Source organism: Elaeis guineensis, chromosome 11 (genome assembly GCF_000442705.2).
Source record: "Elaeis guineensis isolate ETL-2024a chromosome 11, EG11, whole genome shotgun sequence".
NCBI lineage: Eukaryota > Viridiplantae > Streptophyta > Magnoliopsida > Arecales > Arecaceae > Elaeis > Elaeis guineensis.
This window is the reverse complement of record NC_026003.2, coordinates 68,271,841-68,284,858: the sequence shown is the minus strand read 5'-3', so window position 1 is coordinate 68,284,858 and position 13,018 is coordinate 68,271,841.

Genomic DNA, 13,018 nt, shown 5'->3' with positions numbered 1-13,018 from the left:
CATACTCCTTGCCCCTCTTAAGGTGTCTCCGGCCCTCAGAAGCTGACTACGCTTTATGGGAAGTACATGATATTGCTCAGGTTCGACCTGCTGGAAGAAAGGTGGGAGATTGCTCAGGTTCGAATGGCAGCCTACAGACAGAAAGTTGCCCGATATTACAACGCCCGAGTCAAGAACAAGGCATTTAAAGCAGGAGATCTAGTGCTTCGACGAGCTGCTGTCTCGCAACCACAGGGCCAGGGGAAACTTGCCCCAAACTGGGAGGGACCTTACGAGGTCAAGGAAGTAGTCCGGCCTGGAACTTATTATCTTAAGGAGCTCGGAGGAGCCGACCTCCCACGACCGTGGAGCTCAGAAAACTTACGGATGTACTACCAGTAATTTCGTCTTAATCAAAAAATGCGTGCCCATATGTCTTGGGACAATTCAAGCAAGCTGTATCAAAAACAAAAGGGCAACCTCATAAAGTCGAAGGCCCGGTTCTTTTAGACCGGATGGGGGGAGAGGCCTCGCAACGCCCATATGTGCCCCCACAGCCCTGTTAGGGACAGGAGGAGAACCTCACCCTAACTTGAGCAAAGTCGAAGGCCCGGTTCTTTTAGATCGGATGGGGGGAGAGGCCTCGCAACGCCCATATGTGCCCCCACAGCCCTGTTAGGGACAGGAGGAGAACCTCGCCCTAACTTGAGCAAAGTCGAAGGCCCAATTCTTTTAGACTGGATGGGGGGAGAGGCCTCGCAACGCCCATATGTGCCCCCACAACCGTGTCAGGAACAGGAGGAGAACCTCGTCCTGACATGAACAAAATCGAAGACCCAGTTCTTTTAGACCGAATGAGGGAGAGGCCTCACAGCGCCCTAAAGCACCCCCGCAAGCCAGGCTGGTAACGTGAGGAGAACCTCACGCTGGCTCGAGCAAAATAAAAGGTCCGGGCTCCTACGAGGGCCGGGTTCCAACAACAAAGAAGACTTCACCCGGACTCCTACGGGAGCCGGGTTCCAGCAACAAAAAAAAAAAAAGAAAAGAGATTTCATCCGGACTCCTTCGAGAGCCGGGCTCCATCACCGACATCAGCTACAGGACAACCCCGCCCGGACTTCTACGGAAGCCGGACTTGGCCTATAACTTTGATTGCAGGAAAACTTTGCCCCGACTCCTACGAGAGCCGGGCTACTCCAACTTCAGGAGGGCTTCTCCGTTCGGACTACCAAGGGAGCCGAACTTAGCCCCGACTTCAGTGGAGAAAAATTCAAGCAAAAAGGAAAGCAAATAATGCCCGAAAGCAACGGAAGCTCGAATCCCCGAATTCAAGCCCTAGGAGGAATCTCGGGCCCGAAGGGCCCCAAGCAAACCTGCAACCATCAACGGAATGACAATTGGGTATCCTCGAACGGCATAAAAGCTGAAAAGGAGCTCGGTAAACGACAACCCCACATGAACAGAAGAGGTCGTCAATGACCTTGGGACGACGTGAAAAAGAAAAAGACAAGGAAGAAAGAGGAAAATGAAGAAGTTCGACAGACAACTATTTAATGCGAGATACAGACGAGGTAACAAAATCTCTTTTTCATTTAACAAGAGTATACGTTACAGGACCCGGTGGGTCAGGAAAAAAGAAGAAGAAGATACACGTCACCGCAAGCCTCGCAAGCACGGTTCGGGAAAGGTGCACCGGAGGCCGCTCCGAGCTGCGAACTCCTCTTCCCATCTCTGTCCTTCTCGATCGTGTTCTCCAGCGTGTGTAACAGCTCTCGCCCCATCTCGCCTCATTCTGTCTCCGAAGTCCCAACCCTAGCGGGAAAAGGGTGGGATAGATCTCTAGAGGCGGTAAGGGCAACGGCGGCAGTAGCGAAGACCTGTTTCAAGAAGAATCGGAGTCACCTCGGAAGCGGTAGCGACGCCAGAGACGTGCCTCATCTCCGAATGCCCCACGACAGCCGCCACCCAAAATGCTCCGGCAAGGTCGGCATGCGCTACTTCCACCGTCCCCGCAACAAGTTCCACTGCCCCACCGTCGACGCCGACCGCCTCCGGTCCCTCGGCCCCGGCGGCGTTAAGGATCTCGTCATGGCTTATGACGGCAGCTCTGCCCTCTTGACCGGTATCACCCCGCCTTGCTACTCCAAAATTCGCGGGCAGAATAACTTCACCGACAGCCCCCATTATTAAACCCCTGTTGTTGAAGGAATTCTTCTTTGGGCCCCCTTTAAAACGATGGAGATTCTCACTGGCAGCCATTCTCCTCCTCGCCTTCTTCCAAGCCCTAAACATCCCCTCAAGAATGGTTTCCGGGGTAGAGGACATGGCGTAGGGACCCTCAGAGAAGAATAGGGGGGCTGAAGAAGGCAAGGACTGGGGACTGGTGCGAGGGAAGCAAGACTCTCAGGTGAAAGAAAGGCGCCAGGATGAAGCCATGAAAGGACTGAGGGGTTTAAATAGCCGACGGATCCTAGCGCAGTTATTGCGGCGAGTATTCCTGGGCCAGCTAGTGCATGCCACGTGTCGCGCTTATCCCCTTCATTGCTATCGAGGGTTGACCGCTCGCAAATTCCCGTGGCACGGTGCTTGGGATCGCGTTTCGACGGGGGTTTCGAAAAGACTCGTCAGGTCACCTTCACCGAAAAGCAGGCTCTAACGTACACGCATTAAATGCCAAAATATCTGGAGGCGGCAGTGCGCAGGATTCGAAGGGGCGGTTCTGGCTGTACCCATCTCTCTCTCTGTACTTCCTTCGTTCGAAATTCAAACTCGGAAGTAGGGGGACTGGTGTTGGGTATAAAATACCCACAGCCGAAACCCCCAGTGGAATCGACGACGGAACAGAACGGCTCCGCCCGAACTCCTACGGGAGTCGGGCTCCGCCTCCGACATCAGCTGCAGAACGGCTCCGCCCGGACTCCTACGGGAGCCGGGCTCCGCCTCCGACATCAGCTGCAGAATGGCTCCGCCCGGACTCCTACGGGAGCCGGGCTCCGCCTCCGACATCAGCTGCAGAACGGCTCCGCCCGGACTCCTACGGGAGTCGGGCTCCGCCTCCGACATCAGCTGCAGAACGGCTCCGCCCAGACTCCTACGGGAGCCGGGCCCCGCCTCCGACATCAGCTGCAGAACGGCTCCGCCCGGACTCCTACGGGAGCCGGGCTCCGCCTTCGACATCAGCTGCAGAACGGCTCCGCCCGGACTCCTACGGGAGCCGGGCTCCACCTCCGACATCAGCTGCAGAACGGCTCTACCCGGACTCCTACGGGAGCCGGGCTCCACCTCGGTATCAATTACTGGTAAGCTCCGTCCGGACTCCCACGGGAGCCGGACTTCACCTTTAACTTTGATTGCAGAGGACTCCGTCCGGACTCCTACGAGAGTCGGACTCCGACCGCTGCCAAGCTTCAATCAACAGGTCCGCGCCCCCTGGCAGGTCACAATAACAACCATGATCCTGTTTCACTTTCTGTAGCAGATTCTGTGCGGCTCCATCACCCCCTGCGGTGGACCCATTACTCTCTGACAGGCTGTGTCAACGGCCACAATTCTGCTCCACTCCCTGCGGCAGGTGCTGCGCGACTCCACTACTCCCTGACAGCTAGCGGCAACGGACGCCGCTCCACTACCTGCATCTGGCTCTACGTAGCAGGCCGTAACAATAGCCACGTGTCTACTCCACTATCCTTCGCAATCAATTCCCCTGACCATGGGCGGCCCACTACCAGACGGTTACAAACGTCGCCATCAATCCGTTGCCCCCTCCACCTATAAAAGGGGGACCCAGATACATTATTCTCTAAGCTCAATTCTTATCTCCAAACTCTACTAAATTCTCCGTTCGAGCACTCCATTCTTGTTGAGGCAGAGAACTGACTTGAGCGTCGGAGGGTCTTGTCGGAGCAACCCCACCTCCGGTTTAGACTTCCCTTGCAGGTCCCGACGGCGACCGCGGCTTCCCCGATTCCAGCTTCTCCGGCGCAAGCAGATTTTTGCACCAACAGTTACTTAACACACTGCAGCCAGTGCCATCTCAACATCGGGTTGCATTAAGTTTGAGAGAATGGCTCTTCACAAGCAGAAACAAAGCCTGAAAGATCCGGTGAATGAGCTTGCTTCATGGAAGGGCATCAACTGTTGCAGTTAGGGAGGAGTAAGGCTGCAAATGGGTCGGTTGACCCATAACCCCATGTGACCCAACCCGCTTAGACCCGATCTGACATTCTTTAAAGATCCGTGGATTTGGATTGAGTTCTAAAATTTGATCGGCTCTATTTTGTAGATCAGATCTAAGTTTATTGAATTTTGACCTAACCCAACCCATTTGATTTTTGGGCCAATTTTGGATCTTTTGCTTTATAACCAAACCCGATCCAACTAGAACCTAATATACCATGAGGATCTGAACCTATTTAAGCCTCTAAGTTATAATTTAAGATCTGTATAAGAAATATCTTTAAAGTAAAGATAGATTTAAAATTATTTTTATATTCTAATTTGTCTTGAGAGCAATATTGTTTATTATCTAGTTTGTGTCCTTAATAGTAGTTAGCTATATGGTAAATAGAAAGTAGTTGGCTACATTTGACTTAGATCCGATCTGGATCTGAATTTTCTTTGGGTTGTAGCTGAGTTATATATGAACCTGACCCAACAAGATTGATTCGTTAGGTCAAAAATTTTGGCCATGGGCCTATTGGACCCGACTCAATCTTCTCTTGGGTTGGATTTATATCCAACATTAGGGTCTGATCGAAGAACTAGATCGGGTTGGGGTTACCCATAACATGGTTTGACTTTAACTCATTTGCACCTCTAGGGACTAGTAGGTAGCCATAATCGCAATGGCCATATTGTCAAGCTCAAGCTTGATAGCATGTCCTTAGGAGGTAGGGCTGAAATGGGCTGGGCTAAGCAATACCCATATACAAGCCTAGCTTGAAATTTTTTTTTGGGCTTTGGGCTGGGCTGAGGCTCAAAAATTTTTGAAAAACCAAGGCTTGAACCCAGCCCAGGCTTATGCTCAGGATCGAGACCAGGCTTGGGCCCCAGCTGATGCGGGACAATCCTAACGAAAAAGAAAAGAAATCAATCCTAAAGATCAAGATCCCTTCTGTTCATCAATAATAAATCACGTCCGGTTAGTGGCATTATTATTTTTAGGACAGACAGTATAATTGTCTATACTTTGCTCAGGAGGCGTGATTGATTGATACGAGACCAAAGCAAGATCAGTCTAAATGATGCAGATGAATACTATTCTAGAGATTAGTAAATAACTAACAATAAGAAAGTACATAAACAGATAACAGAAATTAAACATGCTCATGAGTAAATGCAAAAAGAAATATAAATGGGATGAGGAAGAATAAAATATTAAATCTATGACAAAATACGAGAAGATGATAAAAATCTGGATTGTGATAGTTGAAAAACTATCTTGATTAAGACTCTTAATCTTTTAACCAAACAGATCCATCGATAAAGAACTAGATCTTAACCAACATCGGATCTAACAGAAAAAATAAAAATAAAAAATCAACTATGAAGGAATGAAGGTCCTTGACAGCATATGATCTATAAAATAAGGCATCACTCTTTTCTCTCATCAAGATAGACGAAAATCCTAGAGGAGACAGATCTTCTTTTGGTGGGATAGGCTTACATGGATAGATGGTGGAGTCGAATTGGGGTCATAAGTGTGGGGGAAATTCAGTGCAGGGGTAAAATGATAATTTTAAAATTTTTTCAAAATCACTATTTTACAGTAAAAATTATTAATTAATCTAATTAATTAATAAAAATTTACCCTACACTAGGATCTAAATATGATATATAGCATGCATGCATTTAAATTTGAAATTTAAATTTGAACAGTAAACACTTTACTGTAATATGTTCAGAACACAATACCTTTGTGCGGGTAGTAGATTGCCGTAATTTGATCATGGTCGGGAGAATCTGATCATCGTGATGCAGCCACACAACATGTCTGACCTCTATGGATCGTCCACACGAAGCTCCCGGTCTGATCGACTCCTCACGAGTGCTAGCTTGTTGTAGAGCCCTTTCGACGGCCGATGCTGATCGAACTCCTTCGATCGATGTCTGTCGATTCTTTGGATGCTCTGAATCGTCAGCAGACATGCTTGAGAGGATGTTGAAGATCTTTCTAAAATTTGGTGGGCTCACAATACTCGTAGCTCACCTTCTCACTTCTCGAACTCCAGGATGAAACCCTGAAGAACTCACTGAAACCCTGCACACACTTTTTCTTTCTTTTCTTTATTTTTCTCTCGAAAGGATATAGACCTTCACCTTGCACACAGGGATTCCTCACGCCCAGATTTTTTTTTCAAAATTTTTCTTGCACACGCCCCACTCTTCTCCTCCTTTTAAAACAACATCAAACATCTTATCCACGTGAGAGGATAAAGATGAGTAATTGCACATTTGAATTCAAATCAAATTTTGAATTCAAATGGAAACTAATTTATCCCTATCCACTAAGCGTGTGAGAAGAGGAGGGCGTGGCTTAATTTGTGCGTGAGTGATTTCATGAGAAATATTTTCTCATGTAATAAATGGGGCGTTAAAAAAGGATAAGGTCAAGGTGCTAAGATTGGTTGCTCATTCAAATTCAAACTTTATTTTGAATTTGAATGGCCAACTGTTGCCCAGCTATGCAACCCAAGAGGGGGGTGAATTGGGTTTCTAAAAATTTTAATCTTAACTAATGACTTATGAGAAATATTTGATACAGCTAAATAGATAGAGTGAGTAGAATTAATTCAAGGCTAAAAGCAAGAGCAATAATGCAAGAAAATAATAGAGGGATAAAGAAAAGCAATTAGACACACACCAAACAAAAGGATTTATAGTGGTTCGGTGCCAACCTTGCACCTACATCCACTTCCCAAGCTCCTACTTGGGAATTTCAATCCACTAATCTTGTATTCAACCCGAATACAAACGTCGGAAACTCTGACTCTAGCTATCCCAAGCTACTTCACTTGTTTCCCGGGTACAAACCAACCCTATACACTCCGATTTAAGGTTCGGATCAATCTTCCCTTGTTTTGGAACCCTTCCAAAATAAAACCAAACACTCAAACTGAGTATAACAATTTATAGCACACTTAAGCACAAAGAAAAGCTCCTTCAATGAGCGAATATAACTTTAAATACACTTTACTTAAAAGAAGAAGCTCCTTTTTTTGGATTTCCTCAAGGTGGATGGAGACTTTATTGAGCGCTTGAGGAGTTGGTGAGCTTGGATTGAAAGCTTCTTGAAAGCTTTGAATGAGCTCTTGATTAGGGCTGAAAAGTTGGCTTGAGAAACCCCTTTTTCAAATTCTCGCTTTTGAATGCTCTTCAATGCTCTCTTGAATGCTCTTTAAATCTCTTTCTTTCTCTGCTTTGTTTTTCACCTTTTTGTTCCTTTTATAGCTTTAAGAAATAGAGGAAAATATTTTAGGCTGAAAAAGAGCCGTTAGATCGCATTAAATGAGCATTAAAAGCACTTAAAATGGGTTAAAAACTAGCCGTTGTAAAAAAATCCCGTCACAGGGGTCGACTCATGAGTCGACTCATGCTTGGGGGTCGACTCATGGGTCGACCTCTGTGGAAGAACATCAGAGAATCACCAGAAAATAAGGTTCTGTGATTTTTGGCCTAAAAACTGCAGGGGTCGACTCATGAGTCGACTCATGCCTTGGGGGTCGACTCATGGGTCGACTCACAGGTTATGCCAAGCCAAAAAATCTGCGTGCCAAACAGCTCATTGTGCCATGAGTTGACTCACGGGTCGACTCATGATTTTCAAACATGCATAACTTTCAAAATACAAGTCCAAAATCAATAAAATTTTCATCATTGGATCACAAATCTTTTGTTCTATCATTTGATACTATCAAATCAGGGTTTTGGTAAAATTATAATTTTGCCCCTGAAGAGCAATAAGGCTTTTTCAAGTGAGAAAATATTGGTACCCCTTCAACTGCTTTGTAATCATCAAAATCAATCTAAGGAGCAACAATCTCTCCCTTTTTGATGATGACAAAATATTTGAACAAAAGCATTTATATGAATCAATGAACATGAATTTCAAAGGAATGAAATGCATTATAGGCAGTTTGAAGATAAACAGGAGATTTACTACCAACTTATAAGTGCATTTGCTTGAAAAGAAGATTGATTCTTTGGGTATGTGATACATGTGCCCATTTGCATAAATAATTTGCCTATTGCTTAATGATTTGAAAATTTGCTCATTTGATTATGTAATTTTGATATCAGAGCAAGTTGCATCTTGAAAATTTGCTCATTCTCATTTGATTATTTAGTTTTAGTATCAGAGCAAGTTTAACAACTAATTGTATTATTGTATATTTAAGAATTAATTGTAAAGTATATGAGAGCATGTCAAATTTTAAAGCATATCAGAGCATGTCTAAGAAGTAAATTTAAAGGTTGCTCATTTGCTTTGCTTAACAATTCATTCATTTTGTTAGCCATCTTGTTAATTTCTCCCAATTCACTCATTAAGTTTTGTATTTATCTCTCTTTTGATACTTTTGCTTAGCATTTGATACTTTTGCTTAGCAATTCATTCATTGTATTTTGAAGTCATTTAATAATCTTGCTTTTGATATTTTTCTCTAATTTTTCTTTAATTTCTCCCCCTTTTTGACATCATCAAACATTATTAACTCCCCCTCTTTTTTAATACATTTTCTCTTTAATGTTTCTTCAAACTTCTTGTGCTAATCATTAATGTTTACTCCCCCTGAATACAGTAATCATAAAACAAGATATGCCATTGAGTACCATAGATATGAATTAGCAACAAAGAGAAGATATATAATCAAGAGATGATTGATACCATTACAAAGAGTAGATATATAATTAAAAGATGATTAAAACCATAGTTGTTTCAATACATATTTCATAATATAAAAATCAGCTAGCTATTGTCATTACATGGCCCAAAATACAGATCCTAGAAAGAACAGTAGACTAACACCTAGGATCTAGTAGAACACATGACTCTATGGATCAGAATCAGATGTATCAGAGATGGGATGGGGAGATGATGGATCACGGCCAAGAGGACGTCCTCTACCCCGTCTGCCTCTGCCACGAGTGGAGGTGCTGGCATGAGTAGGTTGGCGAGATGATTCTGGAGGCTGAGAACGTTTAGAGGTCAAAGACTGGACTGCAAGAGAGAGCCTGATGGAATCAAGAACGTTCAGAGCTCTCGAAACTGACTGAAGCAGTGCAGTGAACTGTGTAGAAGCATGCTCACTAGAGCCTCTGATTTCTCTCCTCAAGAACTCATATCCACCCTCCAATGCACCTCTGAGCCTGCCAGCCTCCGCAGTAAGGTCTGTGACCTCAATAGTGGACTCCTGTGGCTGAGGATGGGCCAAAGCAAAGACTTGCCCCTGCAAGTCAAGTACTCTCCCAGTCAGTCTCAAAATGCAATCCTCGAGCTACTGAATTCGAACTGACTGATCTGTGATCATCTGAAATACAGTGGAGATATGCGGATCAGATGTATCCAATGATGTGGATCCCGATGCAAATGTAGAAGTGCTCCACTGACGAGAAAGCAAGGAAGCCACACGCTGAGAAATCTGCTCAATCTGATCATCAGCCAATCTGAACTCTGAGGAAGGTGCTCTGCTGTCTGGCTGCTGAACTGGTGTGTGCCTCCTGGTGAACTCTGAAGGGCCAGCCTCTGGGTCTGAAACAAACTGGATATCTGGAGATGCTGCCCTGAAGTCATGGAGAGGAGATGAGGGACCTTCTTCCTCAGCTCTGTCCTCAACTCTATCCTCAACTCTCTCCTCAACTCTTTCTTCTGTACCCTTGATCCAACCACCATCAATCCTAGTGAATCCCATGCGATGTAGAGTGTGTTGGTTGATGGTGTCTGCGTGGGAAAGCTTAGCAGATGCCTCCCCCTCAAAACTGACTCCAAACCTCCTGAAAACCAGTGTGAGGGCCATACCAAAAGGCAGATGTGCCTTGGATCTGTTCAGTGTCTCTCTCATGGCCTCAATCATTAAAGCAGGGAGGTTTAGGGGGGTTTGAGTGATCACATGAAACATAATACAAATATCTCGGCCAGAAAGGAGGTCATGCCTACCACTCCTTGGGAAGAAAAGCTTTGTCACTAATTGATGTAGGATTCTCATTTCAATTGACAAGATTTTGGCTTCTAATTTATTCAGACTTCCCGAGTAGGTTCCTCCTAAAATTACATTGATCCCCTCTTCCTTCACTGGGAGTTCCATGTAAGAATATCCCTCACAGGGCAAATGTAGAATCTCTCCCAAAATAATAGGATCTAGACAGATATCAATTCCCTTAACAGTAGAGGTTACTGTTCCATTGCCATAGTGCAGATTTAGATAAAACTCTCTAACCAAGTCTACATAAGTAACTTCCTTGAGAGAACAGTAAAATTCCCAACCTTGGTTCTTGATCTTTGTCCCAAAGGAGAAACCTTCTTTTTCAAAGAATCTAAAATCCACATTCTTCCCGGTTTCTACCTTCCTGTCAGAGAGAGGGATTTTGCTAGGGCTAAGGGGAGACTGAGAGGGACCTGGTGCAGACACTGAAGCTTGAATGGGAGCAGAGGTGGTCTGAGATGCTTGCCTTTTTCTACGGACGCCTTCTTCAAGTGCACGGACGGATTTCCTTCTTTGAGGGAGTTTCATCTTTGGGGGCATTTTCACCACAAGAGCAGGCAGGGAGATTCGGAAGATCAAATGGGTGATGGGAAGGAAAGTTACTAGAGGATGGAAAGAGATTTCGGTGGAGAGAAATGACGATTTTGAGAAGAACGGTGGAAGCTAGGGCACGCTCCAACCGCTTCAATCAAGGGCGAACGATGCGAGAAGCTCCTTTGCCAAGGGGTGATTTGAGGTGGAGATGTGAAGGGAGAATGACCTTGGGCTAAATCCTTGGTTTTGGAAAGAACGAATGATGAGGATGATGAGTCGGAGGGAGGAAGACGAAGAGGAAGAATGAGTCGGCTCATGAACGGGCTTCAAGTTAAAAAGAAAAGAGCCCGTGGGAAATTGGCAATAATTTCAAGTATGCCATTGGGTCAACCTTAGGGGGTCGACTCATGAATTACAAAAATTTAGAAAAAATATGAAAAAATTCTGAAAAAATTTAAAATTTTGGGAGAAGAAATTTTGCTCAATGACACGTTGTGAGAATGATAATCTTGAGCCTTTAGGTTCAAGAGAGATGATGAAAATTGAGCTCAAAGAGATTTTGACATTGATTTCTTAAAATTTGAGAAACATTTAGGCAAAAGGATCAAGAATTCCTAGATTTCTCCTAATTTCACAGAATCTATCCTCACTAAGGGCCTTTGTAAAGATATCAGCTAATTGATTTTCAGTGCAAACATATTCAAGAATTATATTTTTATTTTGAACATGTTCTCTTATAAAATGATGTCTTATTTCAATATGTTTAGACCTTGAATGTTGAATTGGATTTTTAGATAGATTTATGGCACTTGTGTTGTCACATCTTATTGGTGTTTCATTAAGTTTGATACCAAAGTCTTCGAGTTGTTGCTTAATCCATAAGATTTGAGCACAACAACTTTCGGCTGCAATGTATTCAGCCTCAGCCGTAGACAGTGCTACCGAATTTTATTTCTTGCTAAACCAGGAGATTAGATTAACTCCAAAAAATTGGCAAGTTTCACTAGTGCTTTTTCTGTCTAATCTACATCCAGCAAAATCAGCATCTGAATATCCTATTAAGTCAATTAGTGAGTCCTTAGAGTACCATAATCCTAGAGTTTGAGTATCATTTAAATATCTAAGGATTCTTTTAACAGCATTCAAGTGAGATTCTTTAGGATTAGATTGAAATCTAGCACATAAGCACACACTAAACATGATATCAGGCCTACTTGCAGTTAAATATAATAGAGAGCCAATCATACCTCTATAGTATTTTAAGTCTACACATTTACCTTCATCATCCTTGTCAAGCTTACATGAGGGGCTCATGGGTGTGCCAATTGGTTTGGAGTTTCTCCATTCCAAATTTTTTGAGTAGTTCCTTGGTGTACTTGCTTTGGGTGTGGAGATTCTCTCTTTTGTTTATTTGATTTGGAGTCCGAGGAAGAAGGTAAGTTCTTCTATCATGCTCATCTCGAACTTCCCCTGCATGAGCTTAGCAAAGTCTTGACAAAGAGACTCATCAGTAGACCCAAAAATAATGTCATCAACATAAATTTGTATAACTAACATGTCATTTTGATTTTTTTTAATAAAGAGGGTTGTGTCTACATTACCTCTTGAAAAACTATTGTTTAGTAAAAATTTGCTTAGCCTATCATACCAAGCCCTAGGTGCTTGTTTTAATCCATATAGAGCTTTATTTAATTTAAAAACATGATTGGAAAAAGCATGATTTTCAAAACCTGGAGATTGTTCTACATAGACTTCTTCAGCAATATATCCATTTAAAAATGCACTTTTGGACATCCATTTGAAATAATTTAAATTTCATAAAGCAAGCATATGCAAGTAGAAGTCTAATGGCTTCCAATCTAGCAACAGGTGCAAAGGTCTCATCAAAATCAATTCCTTCTTCTTGATTATAGCCTTTAGCAACCAATCTTGCTTTATTTCTTATTACATTACCATGTTCATCTAATTTGTTCCTAAAGACCCATTTTGTGCCTATTATAGAATAATTTTTAGGTCTTGATACTAAAGTCCATACAATTATTTCTTTCAAAATTGATTAAGTTCTTCTTGCATTGCATTAATCCAATTATGATCATTTTCAGCTTCTTCAATAGTTTTTGGTTCAAGATGAGATACAAAAGCATAATGATTAAATACATCTCTAAGTGAAGAACGAGTTTTTACCCCATGCATAGGATCACCAATAATTAGCTCCTTAGGGTGATTGTGAACATACCTCCATTCTTTGGGTAGGTCATTTGTACCTTGAGGTTGTTCTTGATGTTCTTCACCTCTCTCATCTGTTT